General features: G+C 45.4%; 1 long non-coding RNA gene across 2 annotated transcripts in view; it reads right to left on the reverse strand.

Moving 5' to 3' along the window:
• The window catches only part of LOC128125232 (uncharacterized), a 116,027-nt gene that overhangs the window by 54,394 nt on the left and 34,262 nt on the right, over positions 1 to 27,371 (reverse strand). The window contains exons 6-8 of one of the 2 annotated variants that reach the window (XR_008223112.1): positions 20,516 to 20,634; positions 19,369 to 19,538; positions 16,363 to 16,445 (exon numbers count right to left, since the gene is read on the reverse strand). This is a non-coding gene — a long non-coding RNA (uncharacterized LOC128125232). Of the gene's footprint in view, positions 1 to 16,362; positions 16,446 to 19,368; positions 19,539 to 20,515; positions 20,635 to 27,243; positions 27,358 to 27,371 lie in introns of those variants that run through there. The other variant, XR_008223113.1, reaches the window with a different exon arrangement.

The raw sequence follows: 27,371 nt of genomic DNA on the forward strand, positions 1-27,371 counted from the left end.
ACCAATTCTGAATGTACATAAAGGACAAGAATTTAAATTACCCACAGACGTGAATGGAAATATGATGGAGTCCCTTAGGTAAAGAAAATTCTTGCCCTGATGAGTTCTTGTCAAAATATACATGGCCTCTTCTTCATCATTTAATTGTGTGGGCTAATCCCCTCTCTGCCATAGAATATTGGCAGGGCTTGCTTATTTTCCTAAAAGCCTTAAATTCAAATATGTACATTTCTGTTTGCCTGCAATTAGCATGATGTATCTATTCAGAATAACTACAACATCCCGTCCTGGTAATGAAAAGTGATTAATTACCAATTACACCAAGTATCCAATTTCATGCAATTCACCACTGGGCTGTACCATTGAATTGCTAGCGCTCTAATTGCACACATTAAAAGTTCTAGGTAATTATTGTTGAAAGATCAGTAATATTAAAAATATTGGTTGCAGCTATTATTACATTTGCTCTCGGTACAACCAAGATAGAAATGTCTGCCAGAGCTGCCAGCCACTTCACCGGGCTATTTCTCAGCCTGGTTTTGCAGCAACTGGTTTTATTTCCCTTTCTCGGGGATTATTACGACAAGTCTATTAAGAGCTCTGGCCTCCCTGTTCTGTAAAGCTTTCATTAAGTGAAACAAGCTTTAAAAAAAAAATCTCACTGGTATTCGCCTTTAGCAAAGTCTCGAGGTAATTATCTCGTTTACAGATAACTATGTACCTTCCATTTTTCAGAGCACAAAGAGAAAACTGGTGCTAAATGACACTTTTTCATCCTTGTTAAATTCACTCGCGAAATATCAAATTAGAAGTTTTCAGTACGAATGCCATCATGAACTCTGACAGCAGCTATCAACAACAGGAACATTTGAGGAAACATCCTCACACCCAAAGCAGAAGTCAAAGAAGGGTCCTGGGGGCTTGGGAAGGGTTTTTGATGTTTGATTTTAGTCTCCCAACACCTGGGCTATACTTCTAACTAACTGATTTATCTGTGTGTCAGGCACAGTCCAGAAAAGAGAAGATTCCATGCATGCCAAGTGGCTCTGGGCAGCCCAGGGTGGCCAGCCATTGTGGCAGAGGACTGCAGCTCAGAACAGGGAAAGAGTTTCTATCCAAAGCCAGCCAGAGTAGACCAGATGCCTAAATGCTACTACTCAGTGCTCCCACAAATGAGCTAATTCAAAGGTACACACAAAAGAGGGACAAGGCAGACAACTTCATGGAGACAGAGACTCCATAATTCAGAGATCGTGGGCTGCTTAGGCTGGGTGTGGAAGGAAAGGGTAAGCAGGAGCTCACAGAGGACACCAGAAGAGTGGATGCCTTGCCTTGGGGCCTCGTACTGATCTTGGAGAGATGGTATTTTGGAGATGGGGAGCATTCGTTTCAGTAGGTCATTACATTTGGGACTGTTATGGAAAGCCTGTCTGCCTGACTAAATAAAATATGGCAGCTGGTGATAATGGGGTTTTACCATAGGAAATTAAAACACTTGGAAAATTATTTTAAAGGCAGGGAACAAAATTGTACAGATTCTCTCCACTACATAAAATCGCATGCAAGGAAGGCACAGAAAATGTTAGCAGTGGTCGGCTTTTTCTCCTTTGAAATCTCTGTTTTCAGTCGTGAACCTGTATGGTTTTTACTTATTGATTACGTTTTCCTTATCTGTGGGGGTGGGTTGTGCCTGTGCCACAGTGCACCTGTGGGAGTCAGAGGTGGGCCTCAGGTTGCCAAGCGTGGCACTTTTGCCTACTGAGCCATCTCGCCGGCCTATGAACTCGCATTTCTAGTTAGAAAAACAACTGTGAAAAAGCCTGCATCATGTGCAAATTCTAAGCAGTGTGTAGAATCCAGAGAACAGAACACGTTTATCACGGTAGCAAACGTAAGCAGGAGAGATGGCCGACATCTGGAGAACACCATCAATCTGCAGGTTCTGTGAATGTGCTGGGTGATTTTTTTTTTTTTGTCAACTTGACATAAGCTGGAGTCATCTGAGAAGAGGGAACCTCAACTGAGAAAATGCCCCCATCAGATTGGCCTGTAGACAAGTCGATGGGGCATTTTTTTGATTAATATTTGATGGGGGAGGGCCCGGCCCACTGTGGGAGGTTCTACTCCTGGGCAGGTGGGGCTGGGATGTATAAGAAAGCAAACTGAGCAAGCCAAGGGAGCAAGTCACAAAATAGTGTTCTTCATGGTCTCTGCTTCGGTTCCTGCCTCTAGGTACCTTTCCAGACTTCCCTCAAAACTCTAAGATAAAATAAACCTTTTTCCTCCCCAAGTTACTATTGGTCATGACCTTCATCATAGCAATAGAAATCAAATTAAAAAGTGAGTCACTAAGGATGTATTTAGAATCTATAATCACAAAGGGTCTGGAAACTTCTATCAAGGAGCCTTTTTTCGCTGCCAGCCCCACCCTCTTCACCTTTCGCACTGTGCCAGAGGCCTCCAAAGGTGGTACTGTGGCATCTAATTGTAGCAGGCAAGGTGCTGGGAAGAGCAAGGCACTCAAAGGACAGCCACCAGCATAGGTCCCTCCTCCCCCAGCCATCAGGAGGACCCTGGAGGTGGGGTGTTACTGTCACCTTGAGCTCCCTGGGTGGAGAGACATGTGGGTTGGTGTTATGTATTCACTAGGCACTTCTTTTGTGTGCTTTCCTTTCAACATGCTGTATACAGCAGGCCAACCTACTGTGAGGGAAATCAGCCTATATAACCTGCCTGATTGATACGGCCCATCACCATTTTTAGGGTCCGTTGCACAAACTATTTTGACAGTTGAGGCTCATAAATTAACGAGCAAGTCCAAAGTGACACAATGAAGAAGATGTTGTGGTTGCTCCAATTTAACCGCTAGGTGATTACTCAGAAACTCGGGGTGCAGGAGGCTGCCTCCTTCTTTTGTTCCTGCTTAGCAGGAAGATAAATGTCAGGAAGCAAGGACCCCGGGCACTCAATAATAAAAACCTTTTAGAGAGGAGAGCCTTGCACTAGTTAAGAGAAACCTGCTCCATTTTTCTAGGGGAAAATGGAAGCAACGTTTTCCAAAGGCAGACATCAGCCCCTTATTGAGACTAAAGAGAGAGCTTCCAGGGGGAAGAGGGTGAGAAAAATAAAGGAGAAAGGAGAGAGATCAGAAGAGGGGGCAGAAAGGGGACAGGCTGGCAAGACCATGAGGACAGAAGGACAAATGGACAAGGAATTTAAGGCGAACACCCCTGTACTTGCCAAGGTATTAGCAGGCCATGGATCCAAATCCCCAGTGAATCATTAGAGGACTTCATGGCACTGTGTTTTCTCAAAACAAATGGTGGCTGGCGTGTTTGATTTCTAAGGAGAAAGAAACTCCTATGTGAGCAGAAGGCTGAGATCCTAAAAAGGATCTCTCTCTCTCTCTCTCTCTCTCTCTCATATATATATATATATATATATATATATATATATATATATATATATATATATATATAACACATAGGCATACATGTGGGTGTGCATATATACATATGACAGTGTCACAGAGCATAGTCACCCAAGTGGACTTTTTTCTCACAAGCAAAAGTAATGACTGGCAAAGAACAAGTGATCGTTTAAGAGATGGCCCGTCCCACAGGCCCAGTGAACGGTAGAACCGCTTAGGAGAGTCACAAGTTAGATCGGAACTCGAATTTCAGACTTGAGTAAAATGTGCTCTTTCTCTTTTCCCTTATGAAAGTAATTCCCTGAGAAAAAAAAATCCAGTGAATTGAATGGCCCAGGTACAAATGGCACCCTCTCCACCAAGCAGGCATCGCCCGTATTTCAGTCCTAGCAACTTTTAAATTACTTGGAGAATTCATGGAATGTTTTTCAGTTTGACAGCTGTCGAGTCAAAAAGCATGCTTCTGTGTAGGAAGTAAGCCCTCAGAAGATTTATTTTTTTAATGGGTTGGAAATTAAAAGGGCTTCCAAATGCCTTTTGGGGACCCAGCGGGGGGAATTGGACTATGTTACAAGGAGACTGTTCCTTACAAGTGCTGAGAATTGGGACTGAAAGGGCGGGTCAGAGGCGTTTGGACTCAGTCTACATGAAGCCTAAACAAGTATTTGAACAGTGAAAGACGCAATGGAGCCAATGGGTTGTTTTGTTTATGCAGCATCGGAATGCCAGGCTGGCCAGATGTCCACTTACCAACTCTGAGGTCAAAGGAAAAGTGAGCCAGAAAGGACTGGGAGATGAAAGCAAGCCGGAACAGAGAAGGAAACTGAGGCACAGCCGTGGAGAGGAAAGACATTTTCAAGGTCCCAACACCAATAAAAAGATGGAACATGGTCAGACCTCAGGTACCAACAACCCCAGGGGACTCCTTCCAACTGACAGGCTTTGTTTCCAAGTTGGTATTTTTGTGCAGAAAAAAAAAAAAAAGAGCCATTGGGTTGCTGGATTTAGCAAATAAATTTGATTTTCACCCCCAAAAGACATTGAATAATTTTGTAGCATAAGTAATGCAGTGTTGGGGATATACGACGGCCTCTGACTACATAAAAGGGGGGCAAAGGAGAAAGAGACACCCCCCCCCAGGCACCTGCTGTCATCTCTCTCTCTGCCTCCTGACTACAGATGTAATGTGACTCTCAACCTCATGCCCTTGCCACAGTGAAGTACACCCTTTCTTAAACAGTGAGCCAAAATAAAGTCTTCTCTGGACAGTGTCCGTCAGGTGTTGTGTTACAGCAATGAGGTAGATTGCATTTCCGGTTCACATCCGGGGCATGCCTGTGTTGTGAACTGATGTTGTTAAAGTTCCTTCCTTCCCTGGGAGGACAAAAACAATATCTAGCCCCCTCTACCAAGGTCCCAACAACCAACTGAGATACAATGCCACCAGAGTTCCCCCTGGGACACCAATGAGTCTATTGAGCTTTCTTACAGAGCGTTGATGAGGGCTTACTTACAGAAATGTGGGTGCTCCCCGGAAAGGCCACACTGGAAAGTCTTTACCCAGCAGAGATGATGGCTTTCCTGTGGTCACATAGATGGAGCCTCACCTCTCCTAATCCTCCTGACTTCTATCCTATAAGGTATACATAAGGTGTAAGAATATGTAAGGTCTAGGGTCTGCAGTCTACCAGTGGTTCTCAACCTTCCTAACGCCTCTCCCACCCACCCCACTGAGAAATACAAAAGCTGTGTGTACACTGGTCCTGGGTGTTGAGGGTACGGCTTTATTGCTGAACCTGCATTTGAACCCAGCAAGGCCTGACTTCCGGGCCAGCCCAGAATGGAAAGCAAAACCTCAGCACCTTCTCAACCTTTTAATAGTTTCTCATGTTATGGTGACCTCCCAACCATAAAATTATTTCACTAGTACTTCCTAACTGTAATTTTGCTACTGTTATACAAATATCTGATATGCAGGATATCTGATATGCGACAACCCCCACCCCCAGGGTTGTGACCCACAGGTTGAGAACTGCTGCTCTAGACCCTCCCTGAAGCACAATGCTATTAGGACAAAGTTACATAAATGATATGGAGCAACTGGATACCCAAGTGAGGGTCCTGTGGCCTTCCCTGACCAACCTCTCCTATGAGGTGATGTCAACAGTCAGCAGGCCCAGCTGGGATGACTGTTTGCAAGCAGACAAATGATCATCCAGTCACACCCTCGGGACTAGGAGGTGACAATCGACACAAAAGGGAGCTTTCCCCAGGGACTGTCTTGGTGTCCTAAATTCACTGGTGCTGAGGAACCAATAGCCAATGGAAATCGACAGCATGGCCTGATGCTGGGAATCCCAGAACCGGGCTATAACCCCAAAACCACCATAATTCACAGGAATCCAGTGGATCTCTAGATCCCAAAGGTAAGCCGAGGTCAAGTGCCAAGCAGAAGGGACTGCCTTGGATGTGTGTTGAGGGTCTACCAGCACGCCGAGAAAACCTGACTGAGAAGGGCCTTCTTATCTTCTGTCTAAATAGGAATATCTAGTATAATGCTTTAGCAAGCTAAATTAGATTGCCCCAGAGTTGGGGCTTGCACCCCAAGGAGTCTGGGCAGAAGAGGAGAGAAGGGGTGCTTCTGTGATACCGAAGACACTCTCAGAAGTACTGGAGAAGCTAGTCCGTGCTCTACCTCCAGCTGCCCCTGGGAAGGGCCTCTGGAATATCTGCCCATCTTTGGTTTGAAGAATACTTTCAGAAACACAAGACAATGTTCAGAAGTCAAGAATAGGATGAGAAATTAAGGAGATGGTGGTGACTCCCTACCCCAGGTCCGCCCACCCTCCAGAAGTCACGAATCTCCAGGCACCAGTAGTCCCATAGGCCAGCAAGCCAGAAACTGCTTCTCCCACCCCATTGAAAAATACAAAAGCTGTGTGTACACTGGTCCTGGGTGTTGAGGGTACGGCTTTATTGCCGAACCTGCATTTGAACCCAGCAAGGCCTGACTTCCGGGCCTGCCCGGAATGAAAATCAAAACCTCAGAACCCTACTGACAGGAGGACCCACCCATTAGCCCAGCTTGAGGCTGGCTCCTAAACTGAGATGATGTGATGGGCATTGGGCAAGGGAATAGGGGCTAGGTCCTGGAATAGACACTAACCTAATTTAAGCCTTCTTCCTAGTGATCAGACGGATCCAGATGCCTCATCAGTACCAGTAAGGTAGAATTTTGTTTCCACCATGTAAGTTTGGGTATTTAAATTTGACCCCTGCCCTGCCCTAACAAGAGGCCCCTGTTGTGTCCTCAGAAGATAACCACACACCCACCCACAGCTCTCCCCCTCCCTCTCCCTCCCTGCCCCCACCCAGTGCTTTCCGGGCGCCCCCCCTCCTTCTCTGCCAGGCAGCAGCTATCCAGCAGTAATTGCAAAAGGCAAGGGCTCCTGTTTGCTGCCGCATCCAGGAATGATTAAAGGTAGAAGTTTTTCAGACATTAGCGACGGAAAGAGTATAGTTGAAGCTGCTTTAAAAAGGGAGAAAGTATAAAAAGGTGGTACTCGAAGCACTATTAAAAGCATCATGCTTGTTAAAACCAGTAAAAAGGCCAGAAATCGGCGAGGGAAGGCAGCTTCTTCTCCAATTACCGCGAGGGGCACACACCTTGGCGGTGTCTTTGAATTGTGGCCGCCAGCCCCTGCCCCCTCCCCTCCCTGGCTGCCCCCTCCCCAGGCCATTCATCGGTACATTAGGGAGGGTGACAGCGCTCCCCAAGTTCACTTCTCGCTTGTTACAGGCGACCCATTTAGAGCTGAATGGCTATGTTCAAAGACGGCGCAAAATGACACCCTCCACCTCTTCATGAAGCCACTTGGTTTTGTAGGGGTTTTTTTCTTTTTTCTTTTCCTTTTTTTTTTTTTTTTTAATCCCTGGGAAATATAATTGATAAGCATCACGCCATCCACCTTCAAGAAGGGCGCCTCCCTGGCCACCTGGTTAAAAATCCCGCCTCCTCTCCCTGCTGCCCTTCATTCATTTTGCTCTGTGCTGTTTAAACAATACTTCATCAAATGCAGCCTGGAGCAAATAAGAAAGCTCAGTAGAGTAAATAAAAAGTCAAAAAAAAAATCACCGGCTGGAGGGTAAGTACTTTTATTCCTGTACTTTCGTTGCCTGGGGAATTATTATTCCATCCCCCGAGCTGGGAGGGGGGAGGAAGCCAAGGAGGCGGTGTTATTCACAAAATGGATTGCTTCTCTCCTTTTTTTCGCTCCTCCGGCTCTCGAGAGCCCACTGATTACAACCAAGTGTGGCCATCCATTCCGTCTTATTGACAAAGGTCCTTAATTACCGCGGCAGCAGTAATACCTGCTATTAAATTCTGCTAAACAGAGGCCGCAAATTAGCTGCAGATCTCAGGCACCTTTTGGGTGTAATTACGGGAGTGGGATTGACGGGAGGCCGGATGACCCCAGCCAGAGCAGTGGGGAAACCTTTGTTGATCACCTGTGGTGGGGGCCAAAATGTGAAATTAAAAGCTCTCCATCAGCTGAAGGCCTTCAGAAGGCCCAGGGGAAGAAGAAAGAAACAGGGGGAGGGGGGAAAAAAAAGCAACAGGCCAAAGCAAACTGTGCTCACTGGAGCTTAGAAGCGATTCAGACCACAGCAATTTACACTGGCAGTTGATTAACCAAAAGCGATGCTAATTCTGTAAGTGATGCAAGGTCCAAAATGGCAAAAATTTCGGCCACGTTTTAAGGTATATTCTATATTTCATGGAGGCCTTTAACCCATATTTAAGAGCCTGTTAATGCAATTGTGAACCATAAACACCTGTCACTTACAATCTGAACCTTTCACATCGCTCCTCCTGGAGACCCAGGATTAATGAGAACCACGCCAAATATGGTAGCTCTCATCCACAGCCGCCGGCTTTATAAATTCAGTCCCGAAGCCTACTTGGTGTTTCATGGAAGGCAATTACTTTGGGGGGAAATTTCCTTTAAATATATTCAGTTTTCATTCCCACTAAGGTGGAGGTAGGTTTAGCCGCCCAGAGCTTCCTACTAACAGTGAATGGTCAGTGCGCCATACCTGAACACAAAACACTTAACATTAAGATAATTAAATTTCAAGGTTTGAATCACTCTGAATGGAGGCTATTAAATTCAGAAGGCTCCTGTCGCAATACAGACAATGAGGTCCTAGGGCCTGAAGAAGCTTGGAGAGTCTCTTTTAGCCTTGTCCTGGGAACAAGGAGTAGGATAATGGAGTTTTTCCATCAGCTATTCTGGAACAATGGTCAGTTCTGGGACAAAGATCTGGGAGCCTCTCTAAAGTGGAGTGCCCCAAACTCTGCCCAGTGTTGAACTCTCTGTCTCCCACTAGCCCTCCATCCATTTAATGGGAGCCCAGGATAAAATCTGGGCCTGCCACTTATGAAGTGACAGAAAGCTTTTCCATCTCTGTCATTTGGCCCCATGCCCTTCTCCTACAGGTGAGGAAGAAGATGAAGCTCCAGACAATGAATGCTTCTTCTTAGCCCCGCCTCCTCTGTAGAGCCTTTCCTAGCTTAATGTCACTCACAGCATAGAGGAGGGTGTATCTCTGAGTCATTATCCTACTATATAGAAGCTTTGTGTGATGTTTTTCCCATTACACACTGCGAAGGATCACCTTGACTGACAATATGATGGAATTTAGAATCACTGTAGAAACAAATCCTCGAGCATATCTGTGAGAGATTATCTAGATTATAATAACTGAGGTGTGAAGAGGCATCCTGCATGTGAGTGGTACCATTCCATGGCCTAGGATCCCAGGAGTTGAACACCCGTCTCTCTCTGCTTCCTGAATGTGGATGCAATGTGTCCAGCGGCCTTCTGCTCCTGCCGCCAGACCTTCCTCGCCGTGATGGGCTGTGTCCTCTAGAACTGTAAGCCAAAATCAGCCCTTCCTTCTGTAGAGTGTATGTTAGATAGTCTATCACAGTGGTAAGACAAGTAACTGATACACACCCCAAGTTCCATTGAGGTAGAAATAGGATCTCTGCCATATTTGTGTTTGGAATCCCTAGTGTACTGTGGATATTTGAAAAGAGAAGGAAGGGGGAGGAAAAGAGGAATGGATGGATAATGAATCGGTAGATGAATGTTTCAACACTGATGAGCTGATGGATGATGGATAGATGGATGATTGGGTAGAGAGACCAATGGCTGAACAGAGAGGAGTCGGTAGATAGATGGGCAGCTATGCCTAAGGTCTCAGTGTGACAAAGCCCTCTTTTCACTGAGCCCACAGTTCTCTTTCGCAAACATAGCTCAGCTCAATTCTTTCCTCAGATTGGAGTAACCCTGCTTTGCTCCCTGTGTTCATGAGGGTCCCAGGAGTCACTCCAGATACTCCCAGTGATGGCTTTGTTCATCACAGCAATGGTTCCCCTGGTCATTTCATTCTCCCACTGGCTTATTCACCTACCCACTCAGCATCTTCCCATGGCAACAGTGCTCCTGCTGGAACACTAAATGGTTCTGCCCTCTGATCCTTTTAGTCTGGGAAACTAGCCCAGCCTTCATGGGGGAAACCAAAGTGTGTCAATGGACAGTCTGATGTCAGGGTGGAATCTGCCACAAGATCCTCTCTCTGGTCCAGCTTTCCCAAATAGAGGGGACTCAACTACAAACACCCATGTCCAAAATGTCCTTTTACTCATGTTGTTGCCATTGATTTCCTCATAGTAGGCAAGACGCCTCCTTAGATGTGTGGCAGGAATTGGATAATATTAACAGTTCAGCATGACGAATTCTCAGAGATGGAGAGAACACACTCAGAGAGTCAGAGCAGTAAATCCCGAGAGGGAGGGATGCGTTTTGCAATTGGATATATTAAGTTTATCCAGAGAAACTGAGACAGTAGGCTATAGAGAAGGGGTCGGTCATGAGGATTGGCTCATAAGGAAGTCTGGGAAGTGCTGCAATCAGCCATTTGGGAGAGAGAGAGCCAGGACAGGCAGCAATACAATCCAATTCAAGCCCCAAAGCCTGAGGACCAGGACACTGACTGAGTAAATCCAGTGTGAGGATAGGAGAAGATGGTGTCAGGCAAGAGGGACAAAGTCTGTCTTCTTCCACTTGGTGTTCTCATTGGATTCTCAGTGGATTAGATGATGCTAACTCACAGTGGGGAGAGCCATCTGCTTCACCGAGCACAAAGCAAACACGAATTTTATCCAGAAACGCCCTCATGATGCACTCAGAAATAATGAGGAGCCAAGTATTTGGGTACCCAGTATATGGTCAAGTCAACCATGGTAGCAAAGAGGCAACAAGGTCCAAAGCCAGCCTGAATCCCTCTGAGGAAGCTCAGCCACACCACACAGTGGAGCCCAGGGGTCTCAGCGCTGCTGTCTTTGGTCATTAGTTACATGGTCTCTGAGGAAGAAGGGATTGCAGATCCAAGAGGAGCTACAGACCAAGGCTGCAACCAATGTAAGAGCAGAGGACACCTGAGGAGAGCTGGCTGTCGGGCTTCATGCAGAGGCCCCGAGTGCCAGACCAGGGGGCTAGGCTTGGCTTTGGGGACACTTGCTGAAGGATGTGATACAAGAGAATGGTTATGACAGATTTCTGCTTTAGAAAATGCAGAGTTTCCATTTGGTCCTGTCTGTTTAGGGTGTTGCAAGAACAGGACAAGTCAGAAGAAACAGCAATTGGAGTTCCCTGTGGCACGAGGGACTGCCACAACTTGTTCTTCACGTTGAAGATTTCCATTCTGTACCAGCAGAGCAATGCTGGCAGGTGACAGTAGGAGACACTGCCAGTGCCTGTTCTCTGACTATGAGATGGGCCCTGGGAAAGCTGCTGTGTCTCTGGGTAAGGCTAAGATGCTCTTGAGACACTGAGAACCTCAACATTAGATTCTGTTCTCCACCATTCAGACAAATTCAGTCTAAAGGTATTTCCAGCATAGTCTCGATTTAGAAATACCAGTGCTTTAGAAGAGAGAATCATGACCCACCCCTTTGGAAGAGGAAAGGTCAACTCTGTGCTCTATTGGAAATGAGCAGAAGGTGCTGCATACCTTGTTGAATGTACAACTAGGCATATGAAAGAAAACTAAGTGGGTTTTCCTAATTGTCCCATCAGGACTCTCTGGGTTTCTTCTTTTTGTGACCTTTTCCTCCCAGAGGCCCATCATGTACAGCTTGTTTGCAGTGTATCTGGTAGCTGAACTTTGGGAGGACTGGTTTTTCTCCCCTTCTGCTGACAGTGCAGTTACGTACATGAGCACAGCCCAGAACACTCAAGTGCAGGACAGGCAGCCTCTTTGCAACACAGACTTACTCAATTTGGGGTAGAGATAAAGTTTTAGTTTCAACCCTCCAAAACTCCCTCCTTAAAAGAGACTATTGCATATAGCAAATGCTCACCCTCAAATCCCACCTCACTTTACTCTTTCTGTCTAGTTGTTGAAAACATGGATCTCACTTCTTTCAATGAGTAAGAAGATCTCAGCTCCTGGAGAATTCCTTCTCCTTGTTATACGTGGAGATGCTGGGTGAACTGGAACACCCAGATGAAATACGCAGATAGCTTTAGAAGTAGGAAAGGGGGGCCTCTGGGTACCAGGGGCAAAGAGAGCACTCAGAGTCAGACTGGCAAACACAGAGGAGCATCCCTTAGGGCTCAACAGGATATGGGACCCACACATAGGCCCTTGACTGTAGTGGTGTTTGCTCTGCCCATGACCTTGAGTTATATGGCCCAAAGGAGGCAGTGCTTCCTGCTGTTGTATGTGACCTCTTATAAGGAGGGGAGAGAGGGGTCACGTGGTCCCTTCTTCCTGCTCCTGCCTGAGAGGTGGATTTGCTCCCAGTCAGATCAGAGGATGACTTCTGCTGTCTACTCCATTCTGTAATTGTGAGTGTATTTCCTCAATTTATATCTTAATAAATTGTTACCCATTTAATAGACTCACATGGATTGATCATAATACTTGACCCACACAGAAAAAGAATCTCCAGCTGAGACACAGATTAATATAAAGTGGTCTCCTCCAAAGCCTGTACCCCTCCAGCAGAATATAGCCAGAAAATTCTCACCTCAGGAAGCAAGAAGGAGATAATGTCTATCGATAAGGCAGATGGGGAAAGTTCTCTAATCCTCCAAGCAATGGAAATCCCAAGCACACAGAGGTGAGGGGTCCAAATTTGTACCAAGAACATAATCACAGAGTCTAAAGACAGTGTAGTCAGTGGCATGGCTGTCTCAGTAGCTTAAGTACTGTCACAGTGCACTCCGCCAATGCTATCAACTCACTGTCCTGAAAATTTGTACATAGAAGATACTAGGAATACCACCGTTTAGTAACTCATATGAAGATAACAGATCTAGACACCGATGAATGGGGAAACCATTAATACATCAATGGCATTCCCATTCACAATCTCAGAAGGCAGAAGCAGCCCAAGCATCCACCAACAAACAGATAAGAGATGGCCCAGACATACAACGGAGTAGTATTCATTCTTAAAATTTTAAGGAATTGGGTGTGGTATGGTGGCACACACCTTTACTCCCAGAACTCAGGATGCAGAGACAGGCAGAGCTCTGTAAGTTTAAGGGTAGCCTGGTCTACATGGTGAGTTCTAGGGCAGCCAAGGCTACATAGTGAAACCCTATCTAAAACAAATAAAATAAAATTAGGTACTGTCCCAAGCAGCACCATGGATCAACTTTGAAGGCATCACACTAAGTGCAATAAGCCAGCCACAGAAAGGTAAAACCATAAACTATGCTTACAGACATGTAAGGACCTAGAATGGTGAAGTTTATAGACAGGAGATGGACTTTCAACAGGGCCCATCTTTGTATCTCTCTACCCATGTTACTGCTGACTGATGTGCAATTATCTAAGAGTAGGTAATTTACTGATTGATTTTTAAATATTTTAATTGAAAAACTTTTTCATACAATATATTCTGATCACAGTTTCCCCTCCCCCAACTCTTCCCAGATCCTCCCTACCGCTCCATCCTCCCAATACCATGTTCTCTCTTTCTTTCTTCCACTCTTTAGAAAACAAACAAACAAAAAACCCAGCAAACAAAAAATCCCAAAATAAGCCAGAATTTTGAAAATAAAAACAAACAAACACACTGGACATGGTAGGGCTTCCCTTTAATCCCAGCACTCAGGAGGCAGAAGTAGGTGGGTCTCTGTGAATTCAAGGTCTGCCTGGTCTACATAGTGAGTTCCAGGACAGCCAGGACTACAGAGAGAGACCCTGCCTCAAAAAAAACAAGGGGAAAGCACAGATACACACAGGGACACAAACACACACAAAAACAAAACTCATAAAAACACAGAATTTGAAGTCCTAATATTCAAGCCAAAGACAAAAAAGAAAGAAAGAGCAAAAGACAGACAGAAAGCCCAAACAAAGCAATATAAGTCCACAAAAATACCATTGAGTTTGTTCCGTGTTGGCCATCTACTAACAGGCATGGGGACTGCTCTGAAGTGTGTGAAGTGTGGCTAACATACCCAGTGAGGCTCCACTGGAGAAAACCAATTTTTCCTTTGCAAGCAGATGTCATTGGCTATGGCTTCTCAGAGATAGAAGATTGTGTCCACTTCCCCCTTTCAGTGCTGGGACCTGTCTGAATTGAACCTGTGCAGGCCCTGCACATGCTGCCATAGTCTCTGAGTTCAAGTATGTACTGGACCTGTTGTGTCTGGAAGGGACTGTTTCCTTTCCATCCCCTCTGGCTCTTACAATCTTCCCACCCCCTCTTCTGTATAGCTCCCTAAGCCCTGAGCAGAGGGGTCTGATGGAGACACCCCATTTAGGATTGAGTGTTCCAAAACGAGAGTCAAAACTTTCTCTATAGAGAACAGAAATCTATCTTCTCGCAGTTCTAGAGGCTGTGGAGCCAAGATCAAGGTACCAGCAGGTTCAGGGACTGGAGGAGGATATTCTCTGCTTCCAAGATGCCACCTCCAGACGAGAGAGATGCTGTCTTCCCACAGCAGCTGGAATGACAAGTGAGCCCCACACTTTGTAAAGCCTCTTCTAGGTAGATCTTAACCCACTGATGAGGGAGAGACTACATAACCTAATCCCCTCTGAGAAGCCCCATTACCTCTAGATCCCACCATATTGGCAACAGCGGGGAAACCCACCAGGAAGAATTTCTAGAGAAGACCAAGGTGATGAGTGCACAGAAGTTTGGGAATACTTAATGTCACATGAGCTACACATTTAAGTCTTCCAACCCTAAAAATAGAATTAAAATAGTTACTGAAGTCAAGCGCTGATTTGTCTTAAGGAACTAAAGGCTAAACTATAGAGCCCTGACTAGAAGCAGCTAGCAAACATCAGAGCATTAGACAGTTTACATTTTCTTCAAAGTATAAATGGTGTTTTGAGCTTGACATAGTGATGCACTTAGGAGATAGAGGCAGAAGGACCCAAGGTTCAAAAGCAACCTCGGCTGTATAGTGAGTTTGAGGCATGCTATATGAGACATTGTCTCAAAAATGTGTGTGTGTGTGTGTGTGTGTGTGCGTGCGTGCGTGCGTGCGTGCGAGAGAGAGAGAGAGAGAGAGAGAGAGAGAGAGAGAGAGAGAGAGAAAGAGAGAGAGTTTTTGAAAATGGAGGGGTAAGATGGGATATACTTAAGAAAATACCAAATGTGGAATGTGAGCCTGAATTTGGGTAGTTATTCAAACACACCATGCAAAAGAGATTTTTATGACAACTTAGAGAACTTTAAATCTGGAGAGATAGAACAATATTATTGTTATTTAATTTTGTTTACTATTATTTTTTTTTATCATCACTCAGTAGACTCACTTTTTCTTTATTGTCTTAATTTTTAATAAATTTATTTATTTATTTTATATCCCAGCTGAAGTTTCCCCTCCCTCCACTTCTCCCAGCCCTCCACCTTCATGGTTTCCCTCTGGAAGAGCAGTCAGTGCTCTGAACCTCTGAGCAATTTCTCCAGCCCTCAGAATTTTTATCTCAGCCCAGAATGTCTGCCTATCATCTCCTTCCTAGATATTGGCCATTAGTTCTTTATTAGGCCTATCACAAGGTGCCTTACATAGATGAGGAATGACAGGGACATATCTTCACACAGTTTACAAAAGTATTTCCCAACATCTGTCAGATGAGTAGTTAGTTTTGTTTACTATTATAATGGCATAGGGTTATATGGGAGAGAGGAACATGGAAAGACACGATGTCTGGGATTTACTACAAAATATTCCATCATGGTTATAATAGCAACAGTAATAGTGGTAATGATGACAGGGGTAAATGGAATAACATTACCAAAATGTTTCATGCTGCTGAGGCTAATACGCAATGTTCTAATAGCCTCCTTGGATTTAGAAGAAGGCAGGACGAAGAAACCAAGAAATGCTATTTGTTAATATAAGCATGTATGTTAACATGGGAGGGTAGCCACTAAGGAAACAGAAAGAACACACAAATCTTGATTAGTCCAACATAAGACAGTTAGCAAAAGTATCAAGAGCAAATCCAGATAGACCAGAGCCTCAAGTAAAAGAAGTAGAAAGGAAGCATTCTATACCCAAATGCCACATAATAAACGATGTGAGTTTGAACTCGAGGCATCTCCCAAGCCCAGTGGTAATTCACAGAGAACTTGCTGTCTTTCTCCAGTGGTTCCTCTTAAGCCAAGGGTCACAAGCTGCCCTGGCAATCAGGAGTCGAGAGTTTGTGCCTGTGTCAGAACCAGTGTGTCCAGGTCAGGAGCAAAGGTGCCTTTAGCAGATGGCACAGTGCACAGTGTCTTTGTCAGACTTGGCCAAGACGTGCCTGTCTGGCATGATCTCAAGCACTAAGGGACTTAGCCCCCATGAGCTATAACTTTGGCACCCCCACAGACTACGCCTTACCGTCTCACAGATGAGAGGCCGAGGGAGGACAGAACAATCCTGGGCCTGGGTGGCAGAACAGAGGTGGCGGGGTTAAGATTGACCTGTTAACATTAAAAATATCAGGGCATCAGAGGAAGTCAGGAAATCTCTTTCTCTGAAGAAACCCAATCTTGAAGGCCAATGCTGTGTAAATGTGAGCACCTGAGTTCAGATCCCCACACTTGCAGGGAAAGCTGGGTACAGGAGCATGTGTCTATAACCCCAGGATTTGGGAGACGAGAGGATCCTGGAGCTCACTAGCCAGCTGGCCTAGATGATTTGGTGAACTCCAGGTTCAGTAAGAGACCTTGTCTTGCAAAAAAATAAGATAGAAATCTGTTGAAGAAGATACCTGATGTTGTTCCCTGGCCTCTACGTGCACTGCACACACACACACACATATACACAAATAGCCCCTAACACACACACACACACACACACACACACACACACACACACACACACACACACACACACGCATGCACAGATTAAATTAAAACATCTTAAAATTGAGGTCTCCTGGCAACCACAGGGAGGGGGAATATTTTATCAGAGGACCACTCCTGGAATTAAAGTCAGGCCTAATATATCCACTTTGATTTTGCTTTCCTGGTCATGTCCATTGTGAAGAGAAAACCCTTGCAGAAGGATTTTCTGATTAAATCCCTGTAAGCATGGGCCCATCCCATGAATTAAGAGCAAGCTCCGCAAATGTGCTGAGTGAGAAAGAACGATTACCAAGTTCATGGCTCCAGGTTCTGTGTACCCTGACACCTCCAGGATAATCACCTCTTTCTTGCTGCCTTCCAAGTTTTATGAAGCTGTTCAGAAAAAGTTTCAGCCATGCTTTATGGATCTGTGAACTGCCCCTGCCTCCATTCCACAACTTGATTCATTCTGATTAAATTGTTCAACTGTTAATGAGTTTTAGATTGCAATATGGAGAGGCAAACAATTCAGGGCATTAAGGCAGTAAAATATCTTAATATTTCACAAGTTCTCACCGAAAACATAAAACAAAAGGCTCATTTCAGGGGGGAAAGACTGTAATAATTACCCTCTATGAGAATAAATGTGCCAGGCTGCCTATACATTTAGAAGGCATGTGTGGAACTCCACTCACATGTAGAAAAGGCAGCCATTACCTAGAAATCTTATAAATATCTAGAGAAATCCTGAGCTTTTCTCAGCCAGTTTCGACAGATGCGATAACCATTTTTGACATATTATTCCAAAGAATTTCTGGGACTAGATATTAAAAAAAATAATTGATTCTTACTTGCTTGTTTCATGGTCTAATGAGTTTTGCAGGAGTGGGACACTGTGGCGTCTCAGGCACAGAGCTCGGGGTAGCCTGGGACTGAGTCAGGTGACAAATAATGCTCTTCCACAGGACTCTACTCTCTGGCTCTCTCCCTGGCTGTTGTAGGTTCTCAGCCCACCATGGGGAATGCAGTGGACAATACTGAATGGAGAGTCGGTAGCATACACATAAATGTTCTTTCTCAGAAATGCTCCATTTTAAATTTACTATTAGTGTGTGTGTGTGTGTGTGTGTGTGTGTGTGTGTGTGTGTGTGTGTATTAGCAGGCACACATACACCACAGCACCCATGTGGGGTCAGAGGACAATTTGCAAGACTCAGTTCTCTCCTTCCCCATATGGATTCTGGAGATTGAACTCCAGCGTCCAGACAGGGCGGCAAGCGCCCTAGCCCCCTGATTTGTCTCAGTGGCCTGGAACCTGCTCCTCACTGAGAACTCTCTGGAAGCATAAACTCAGAGCAAGTCGAGGCTTCCAAATTACTGAGGGTCATGAGACGGCATTGGTCACTTGAGCTCTGAGGAGAAATTCAATTGCTTCGTTTATGAGATAAGAATTGAAACCCACTTTCGGCCTGAAGGCAAAGAGCTCCAACTGATGGCTTCTGCTCCTTCCAGCCCTAAAAGCCAAGCCACATTGATTTCAAATTGGCTTTTCATTTGAGCTGCTCTTCAAATTCAGAAAAACAAGGGGAATTTGCATTTGACTGCGAAGACTGGGGAAGTCTCTCCATGTGTTCCTTAAAGGGAAGCTACAGTAGTTAGCATTCTATGAAAGTATATGCCATACCGTCACAGAATGGGGAGAAGTGGCAGGACCCTCTGAGGCTGCCAGGACCAGTGATGCCATTATACAGACAAGAAAACCGAGACCAGAGAATCAGGGGAGCAGCTGGCAGCCAAGACCAACCAACACAGGAGATGGGATAAAGATCAGCTGCTAAGAACTGGATCTTAAAGCCCAAACTCAGAGCCTGAGTGTCCCAGCACTGTGCTTCATATAGCTCTGCTGTGGCATGGCTTCCAAAGGCCACATGTTAAAGGCTTGTTCCCAGCTTGTTGCTGTTGGGAGGTGATAAGACTGTAAAGGGCTGTGGCATAGGGGGAGGTTTTAGTAATTGAGCATGTGCCCTCAAAAAGGATTATGGATCTCCTGCCCCCGCTTCTCTCCCCCCTCCTCCCTTCCTCCCCCTCCCCTTCTCAATCTTTCCCCTGGCCTCTGCCCTCTCTCTATGCTGCCTTGCCACAGGCCCAAATACAGGGGAATCAACTGATCCAAGACTGGAACCTCACAACTGGGAATCAAATCAAACTTGTCTCTTTATAATTGATTAGTTCAGGCTATTTGTTATACTGATGGAAAGAAAGCTGAATCACACCAGTTACACCTGACTGAGTGGACATCCTAAGGGTCATTTTTACAAATAAGAAATATCACTGGGCTGGTTGCCTTTGACCACAATCCTAGGAAATGGCACAGCCTGGGACTAGAACTTGGATTGCCTAGTACTGAAGACAACAGCCACCCCACTACTCCGTGCAATCTTACAGAGAGCAAACTGCATGTGGTTTGGCTGAGAGAGCAAGTCAAGGGCATGCACAGAAGCAAGGCGCATCTCGTCATTATTTCCATGGTGCCGCCATTTAGGAAATGAAACCTTACCTCTGCACTGTTCCTTCTTAATAACGCTGCTTCCTGTCCCAAATAGAAGGAAGCCTAACTGACGAGCACAATTTAATTAAATTAGTATCAGTTTGTTTCATCTTGATAATTTTAAAGAACTAGATGCAAACTGAATTTGCCCAAACCACATTGGAGTAGTTGTCCTGAAGCTGTGAAAAAGACAAGGGCCATTGTTAGGGTTCTTCCTCTGGAGTTTGCTCCCAAGCCTCCCCACCCACACGAGGGCCTGAGGAATGGGCATCTCTCTACAGATGTCTCAAAGCAAAATGTCAGTTCCCCTCTTTGCCATCCCCGGTCTCTACTGGCTCCAGCGGCCCACATAAGATGCTGGCATCACAGCACTGACGCTTTTGAACATCTTGTCTCCAGAAAGGATCTCAAGTGCTTCTCAAAATTATGCTAATTGTCAAAAACCCTGAAAATAACATAAAAATAGCAGCATTTTTTCCTACCCTGAATTCTTCAGCTTTCTTGATCTTTGGGTCTGATTCATTAGCTCTGCACTGGCCCATCAATACCACAAGGGAACCACAGAATTCTCCACTCTAAAGCCAGCCAAACTGGCAGGCAGGGCGCCCTCTGATATGCCGGGAGGATTAGGCATTGAAATGGACATCTTGTTTAGGAGAAATTTCTAACAACAACAAAAACTCATGGGCTGTGTATAATCGTAGATACGAATTCCATTATAAATAAACACTAAGACAGAAGAAGTAAAATGTTTATGAGAATCATCTGTTATGGGTAGTGTTTGCATGCTCCTAAAGACCCTTTTCCGCTCTTATTTTGGTGAAGTATAAGACATCTCAATAGCAACATAAATGCCATATTGTCTAGCAGTTACTATAGCAACTACTATCCATGTAATTTGCTCATGCCTAAATTAAAACTACCTAGGGTGGCTTTAACTCTCAGCTCCTACACGATCCTCTTTGATGGTGTTTTTCTTTAATGAGAATTTTGTCTCTTAAATTGCAGGCAGTCTCGTGTGAAGCTCACTTTTGTCTGGTTTCATTTCCTTTATCCCTCCTCATAGGTATTTATAAGACAGACCGTATTTTTTTGGAGGTGTACATGTTCCATAGTGATGCGGGGGTCGGGGGAGCATGAAGGAGAAGGCAGTTACCTATCTGAAGAGAACATGAGCCTCCGTCCAGTGCCGACCTTCACCTGACAATTCTTTCCACTTCACGCGGTAAAAAGGGATGACCCAAAAGAGGACAGGATGGACAGAGGTGCTGGCACCTGGTAAAGAAAAAGACACAGCAGTTAGTCAGCTTGTGTCTGGCCTTCTGCCTTCAACCCCACACAACAAACAAGCCCCGAGTGGTCCTTCAGTCTCTTGAGTGTGAGCAGTGTGGTGAGGGAATGGCCCCAAAGGCTTGCCCTGGGGAAATGAAGTCACTGTTGAGGAGCACCAGATGAACCGGTAGCTGGGGATTATAAATTCCACTGTAGAGTCCTGTCTGGATCTGCTCCAAGAGCCCACTCAATACACCCACTTTTGTTAACTAAAACTAACGAGACTTCTCTTAAAGAACTGAAAATCCTTCAAGGTCGGCAGCCAGGTCCTCAGAAATATTGGCACACAGGAGCTTAGAACCACCTGTGAATTTTGGCTGATTAAATAACCACCTTGAGTCTATTCAGAAGACTCTCATTAGAAAGAGTGCTCAGGGTCTGGGAACATAGCATACTTAGTAAAGCGCCTGCCACGTAAGCACAAGGACCTGAGTTCAAGTCCCCAGCACTCACGTAAAAAACTGGACACGGCAGAGTGTATCTGCAGCCCTAGCCCTGGGTTGGGGAGGGAGGAAAATATACAGGGTGACTGAGATCACAGGCCAATCAGCGGGTCTTGAGTTTAGTGAGAGGCCCTGGCTCAAAAGACAGGAATGGAGAGCAATAGAGGGCACCTGACGCCGACCTCTGGCCCTCCTTGTGCATTTACGTGAACACACCTGCACATACATGTACAGAAACACAGAGAAAGACAAAAGAAAGGGCCCTTCAGGTCACTATCTAGCATGGAAATCATAGACATACAGTGCAACGTCTCTAACTGGCCCTCTGCAGGACTTCCAAAGGGCAGGCATGGAAATCCATCGCTAACATCCTCATCAGTGCCCGGATGAGCTTGTGCTATTCACGCATGTGCAGCTCTTCTTCATATCGGGTCCTCTTTGCAAATCCTCTGTATTGTTTATTTGTGAGGATTTCTTTTCAAGGCTTTATCTCAAGCTCAGTGTGTTTGGTGCCAGCCACTCATAAGCAGCTAGAAGTTAAGAAACAGGCCGGGCGGTGGTGGCGCACAACTTTAATCCCAGCACTCGGGAGGCAGAGGCAGGCGGATCTCTGTGAGTTCGAGGCCAGCTTGGGCTACAGAGCGAGATCCAGGAAAGGCAGGTGCAAAGCTACACAGAGAAACCCTGTCTCGAAAAACCAAAAAAAAAAAAAAAAAAAAAAAAAAAAAGAAAGAAACAGGAAGTGCTTTGTACCCCTAGTGTGCAGCAAGCCCTCTGTTCGCCTGTTTAATCCTCCAGACTTCACTGTTTCCCATTTGGTTTTTCATATCATCTCAGGCTTATCTGTCAAGCATTTTAGACAGCCAAGCCAATCTCCAGTTACTGAGGACTTTGCCACAAGCACCACGTCCGTTAATAAGATTTTCACTTGGAAAGATGCCAAGCCGTCCACGTTTTCTCTCATATACAAATCCTAAAACCTAATAGCTTCAGGTTTTGTTTAATGTTAACGTCAACTATTAACAACAACAACAACAAAAAGGGTTCTCAAATGCCTGGCCCGACAGTGAAACACCCCCACTGACAGCTATTTGCAAGGGTAATGTTGTGGAAAACAACATCCATCTTGGAAACAGTTTCATTAGCCCCATCTAGCTGACCCCGCCACATAGTGTTGTCAAATGTGACGGGCATCAGATTATTGGGAATATGGAGATCAATAAATATGCAACACCCAGGCTTAGAATGCTTCTGGCACTGGCGCCACACAAATGCCATCTAGCATGGCTCGGCGTCGCTGTCATCTGTCACACCAGCTAGTAAATAGACAAGCTTAAGGGGAAGGCTATCCGTAATGGTAAAATATATGGGTGAAGATGAATTAGACAGGGAGTGTGTAGGCAAGGTTCTGATGCATGGAGGTTCTAAATGAAAAACCGCCAACGAGCGCTGGAGCAATAGCTTGCCTTCTTTGGGGAATCGATGTGAAATTCTTGCCGCATGGTCCAAAGCTGTTCCCTGGGCCCGCCTCTGTGTTTTCCATGTCGGCTGCCAAGGGAGCGATGTCTGCTTCCGGGATACCAGCTGGAAGCTTGACTGCCTCAAAATGCATTTCTACACAGTGTGAGAGTGCCACAGCACGACTTCCCTCCAAACTCCTATGTGTGTCAACCACCCCATGTATCTTTCTCCACGACACATCATAGATGCCCAGGGCCAAAACAGGGCCTGCATCGTCCAATTATGTTAGTCCCAAATGCTTCCACCTCTGGGCCCACAAACGAGCTATTTGGTGGAGCTGCTAAAAGGAACGTCAACAAAAGGTGGTGGCCACCCAGCTGGCCCAGATAACCAGACCTTGAGACCACTTTCTGATAGCACCTCATCAGGCTATGCCCAGAATTCTAAGTCTCTATGGCTGTCTGTTCCATCGGTCCAGCCCAGGAGTGAGCCCCACTCTGTACATAGCCCTGCCTGAAAACCTCAGGCCCTTGATCCGTCCCCAGCTTTGCTCAGCTTCTTCTGAACAAGTGCCAAGGTGGGCAATTCATTTGCATACACCTTCCCCTCCTCCAAAAAGTGTTGGAACCCAGCCTAGTCCACCTTTTGGTTAAGGGAACGTAAAGCCCAGCCAATTCCCCAAATGGCAAGCACAGTGTCTGCGAGCTGTGTTCATGTGCGCGTCTTCAGACAGACATCCTGTGCCAGAACAAATGAGCCCGCGCAACGCAATTAACGCCGATGACCGGCGACAACCAGCACGCCTCACCCCTCCGTGTTTCAGAAATGTCATTCATCTCAATGGAAAGGAGAACAAACAAGAGGCATAAAGGTATTTTTGAAGTATACTGGGACGAGGTACTTGGCTAGTAATTTGCAGCCTAGGTACACACCATACCTTTTAGCACGGCTATTTATCTCTCAGGGAGAATGCTGCCGTGCTTTCGATAAAGGCTCTGTTGGACCTCTTCATCAATAGCAAACCTTTAAGCACAGCACATCTCATAAATAGGAGTTCCACTAACACAGACTTCAAAAGGATAGAACTTGATAATTCAAAAATAGGGCGATATTAAGTGTTCCCCGCGGTCCATCCATAAAAGCCGTTGTATATTCCAAACGCAAGTCCTCTCAGCAACATGACAGGTCTATTAGAATAATAGCAGGGGAAAGCATAATTACAAGTAATCATTGGCTGGAAAGGATCTAGTTGTTTTTGTAGAGCAAAATGCCGCACTGAGCCCTGCGGAAAATGCACCTGAACAGCCGCCGCGACGGGTCAGATAACCACCGAAAATAACCATGGCGCAAAACCCTGCACTATTTATTTCTATTTATTAAGAACTCTTTGTATACCTTAATGTTTTCCTGTGAAATCATCTTAATTTGAGCCCACATTTTCTTTTGGACAAGATTATTATGTAATTGCTACTTACCAGCTGCTATTTTCTATACATTTGTTGGTCAAACAGTCAGGGTGTCTGTCTTTTCCAGTCCAGCAGAGACATCATTCTGCCAGCCCTGGGCTCCTGGTTGGCCTCATGGAGCCATAGTCTTCTGTTTATACCATGTGCCAAAAGGGATCAAGGAAGGTTGGCTAAGCGTGGGTTTTTTAATCCATAGACTAATGACTCTCTATCAAAGCATTGGGTGTTTCCCGGTTGGGGCAGCAAAGGACAGGGGATGTTTCTCGGGAGCTATTTTCACGCAGATTGGATAGAATTCTGAGACCAGAAGCTCCGTTCGTCTAGCAGCTTGCATCCTTCTTTTTAATTACAGGGGTTCACTATCCTTTCCAAACACTCCAAAGTTTCCAAATGCAGTGCCTAGCACAATAGTGCATGCCTGTAACCCTAGCACTGGGGAAGCTGAGGCAGGAGGACCACCCCAAGTTCAAGGCCAGCCACAGTTGCATACATAATGAAATGCTGTATCAAATGGCAATGGTCACAAACGTTCCCCAAATCCAGGCAGAAAAAGAGATGCCTCCAGCCCAGCCTTGACAGGAGGCCAGGGGCAAGTCAACTCAAGGACCATCATTAACTCCCCTGCTGCAGACATTGGAATTGAGTTCTGGAAGTAAAGAATACAGTAGGTGTCCATGGGCATGAAAATGCTTCTTCCCACCCATCACCCTGTCCTGACAACTCATCAGCTGTACCCTGCTTCTCCATCCTGCTTCCTCTCTGGGAAACAGGTGTTTTCTAGCATGTGAGTGCCAGCATAGTCCCAAAACATTGAAATGCCCTGTGCAGGCTCCAGATCATACCTCAGTCTCCAGACTCTGCAAAAGCCCATGCCTGACATGAAAAGAGAGGTACAATCTAGTCAGAGCCACCTGTACCTTAACATAAACCATTCACCTAACAGTGATTTAGGAACAGGGGATAGGGTGGAGGGAGGAGGGAGGATGGCTAGATCTCATTGTAGGTGATGGTGTGTACAGACACAGATGCTGAGAAGTTCAGTGAAGTGTACAGAAAGGCCGAGGGACTAACTCCACTTCTTCCACTGACCTTATAGCTGCCTCTACCTGGACCAGTGACTTACCCCATAGAGTCTCACTGTGCTTCTGGAAAATGAGAGCATCCTTGACTGACTCACAGAGTTATAAAAGCAGACGACTCACATGGTGCACCTGGCATGTACCACAAGCAGGAAGTACTCAGCTGGTGGCCCCTTTTCTGATAGCCACAGGAAGTCAGAAGAGGCAACTGGCTGGTGAGCCCCAGATTCTTGAGAAAGCCTCTTTGGGGGTGATAGGAGCCCAGTCAGTCACTGGAGGGGAGGAAGCAGTTCTCTAAAAGGCCAATAACCCAGGCCTGGTGACCCAGACACTCAACATGCTCCTTGCCTGGATTGTGTTGAATATAAGTATGATAAAAGATGATGTTAGAAGGCAGGATTGTAGCCCTCTCCAAGGCCCCTTGGCAGTATTGTGTGAATTGGGACTTAAGACCTTTGGGGATCTGGGAAGATGGCTCAGCAGGGAAAGTGTTTGCCATGCAAGCATGAGGACCTGAATTTGGATCCTTAGCACCCACAGAAAAAACCATATAACCTTAGCACTGAGGTGGGGATGGGGGCAGCAGGGTTAAACACATGGACTTCCTGGCCACTCAGTGTAGCCGAAATGATGAGCTAAACATTCATTAAGAAGCCCTGATTCAAAAGACAAAATGGACAGTAATAGAGCAAGCATTCAATGTTGATCTCTAGCCAAAACAGACATGGGTATAGGTCCATACACCTGCAAACACACACACACACACACACACACACACACACACACACACACACACACACACACGTACATACATACGTACGTACGTACGTACACATGTTTTTCATTGTTAAATCCTTTTGGATTTCAATAGCTTATCAATGTTGTTTCCTGTATTATACAATCCTGCTCTGTCCTCCAGAGGACAAGTTCAAAATTAAATTTGGTTTTGAGATAGTAATGCCAGGGTACCAAAAAGACAAGACTGGAAATCCTGTCCCAAAAGCTGGTCACTGGGGGATTTTCAGCTTCTTGGAGCTAATCCACATCATCTAGTCCCATTGTGTCTTGTAAGGGCAGATCCTGTAGACCACAGGATAAGACATCAAAGAAGAGGAAGGGAATGGTGGGTGGGGATGGCAGCAGGGATGGTGGTGGGGATGGCGGCGGGGACCGAAACACAAGCAAAGAGGAAAAGAGGCAAGATCCAGGATTAGTTTTGTTTTGTTTTTGAAAATATATCATTTATTTTTATTTAAATGAATTTAAAGTAAATACATATCAAATACTTGATCAATATTACCCTGATGCCCAAACCACATAAAGATCTAACAAAGAATGAGAATTACAGACAAATTTCCCTTAAGAACATAGATGCAAAATACTCAGTAAAATACTTGAAAACTGAGCCGGGCAGTGGTGGCGCACGCCTTTAATCCCAGCACTCGGGAGGCAGAGCCAGGCGGATCTCTGTGAGTTCAAGGCCAGCCTGGTCTCCAAAGCGAGTTCCAGGAAAGGCGCAAAGCTACACAGAGAAATCCTGTCTCGAAAAACCAAAAAAAAAAAAAAAATACTTGAAAACTGAATCCAAGAACACATCAAAAAAATTATCCACCATGATCTGCTGTGGGATGGTCTGTTTGTCAAGTGTGTTGCTGATTGGTCAGTAAATAAATCACTGATTGGCCAGTGTCTAGGCAGGAAGTATAGGCAGGACAAGGAGGAGAATAAAGTTGGGAAGTGGAAGGCTGAGTCAGAGAGACACTGCCAGCTGCCACGATGACAAACAGCATGTTTGTTTGTGAAGATGCTGGTAAGCCACAAGCCATGTGGCAAGGTATAGATTTATAGAAATGGATTAATTTAAGATATAAGAACAGTTAGCAAGAAGCCTGCCATGGCCATATAGTTTGTAAGCAATATAAGTCTCTGTGTTTACTTGGTTGGGTCTGAGCGGCTGTGGGACTGGCAGGTGAGAGAGATTTGTCCTGACTGTGGGCCAGGCAGGAAAACTTTAGCAACAATGATCAAGTAGGCTTCGTTCCAGAGATGCAGGGGTGGTTCAATATATGAAAATCAATAACTGTAATCCACCATATAAACAAACTGAAAGAAAAAAAACTCACGATCATCTCATTAGATGCAGAAAAGGCCTTTGACAAAATCCAACACCCCTTCATGATAAAAGTCTTAGAGAGATTAGGAATACAAAGGGCATACCTAGCCGGGCGGTG

Source organism: Peromyscus californicus, unplaced genomic scaffold, assembly GCF_007827085.1.
Source record: "Peromyscus californicus insignis strain IS unplaced genomic scaffold, ASM782708v3 Scaffold_4__1_contigs__length_199733344, whole genome shotgun sequence".
Lineage (NCBI taxonomy): Eukaryota > Metazoa > Chordata > Mammalia > Rodentia > Cricetidae > Peromyscus > Peromyscus californicus.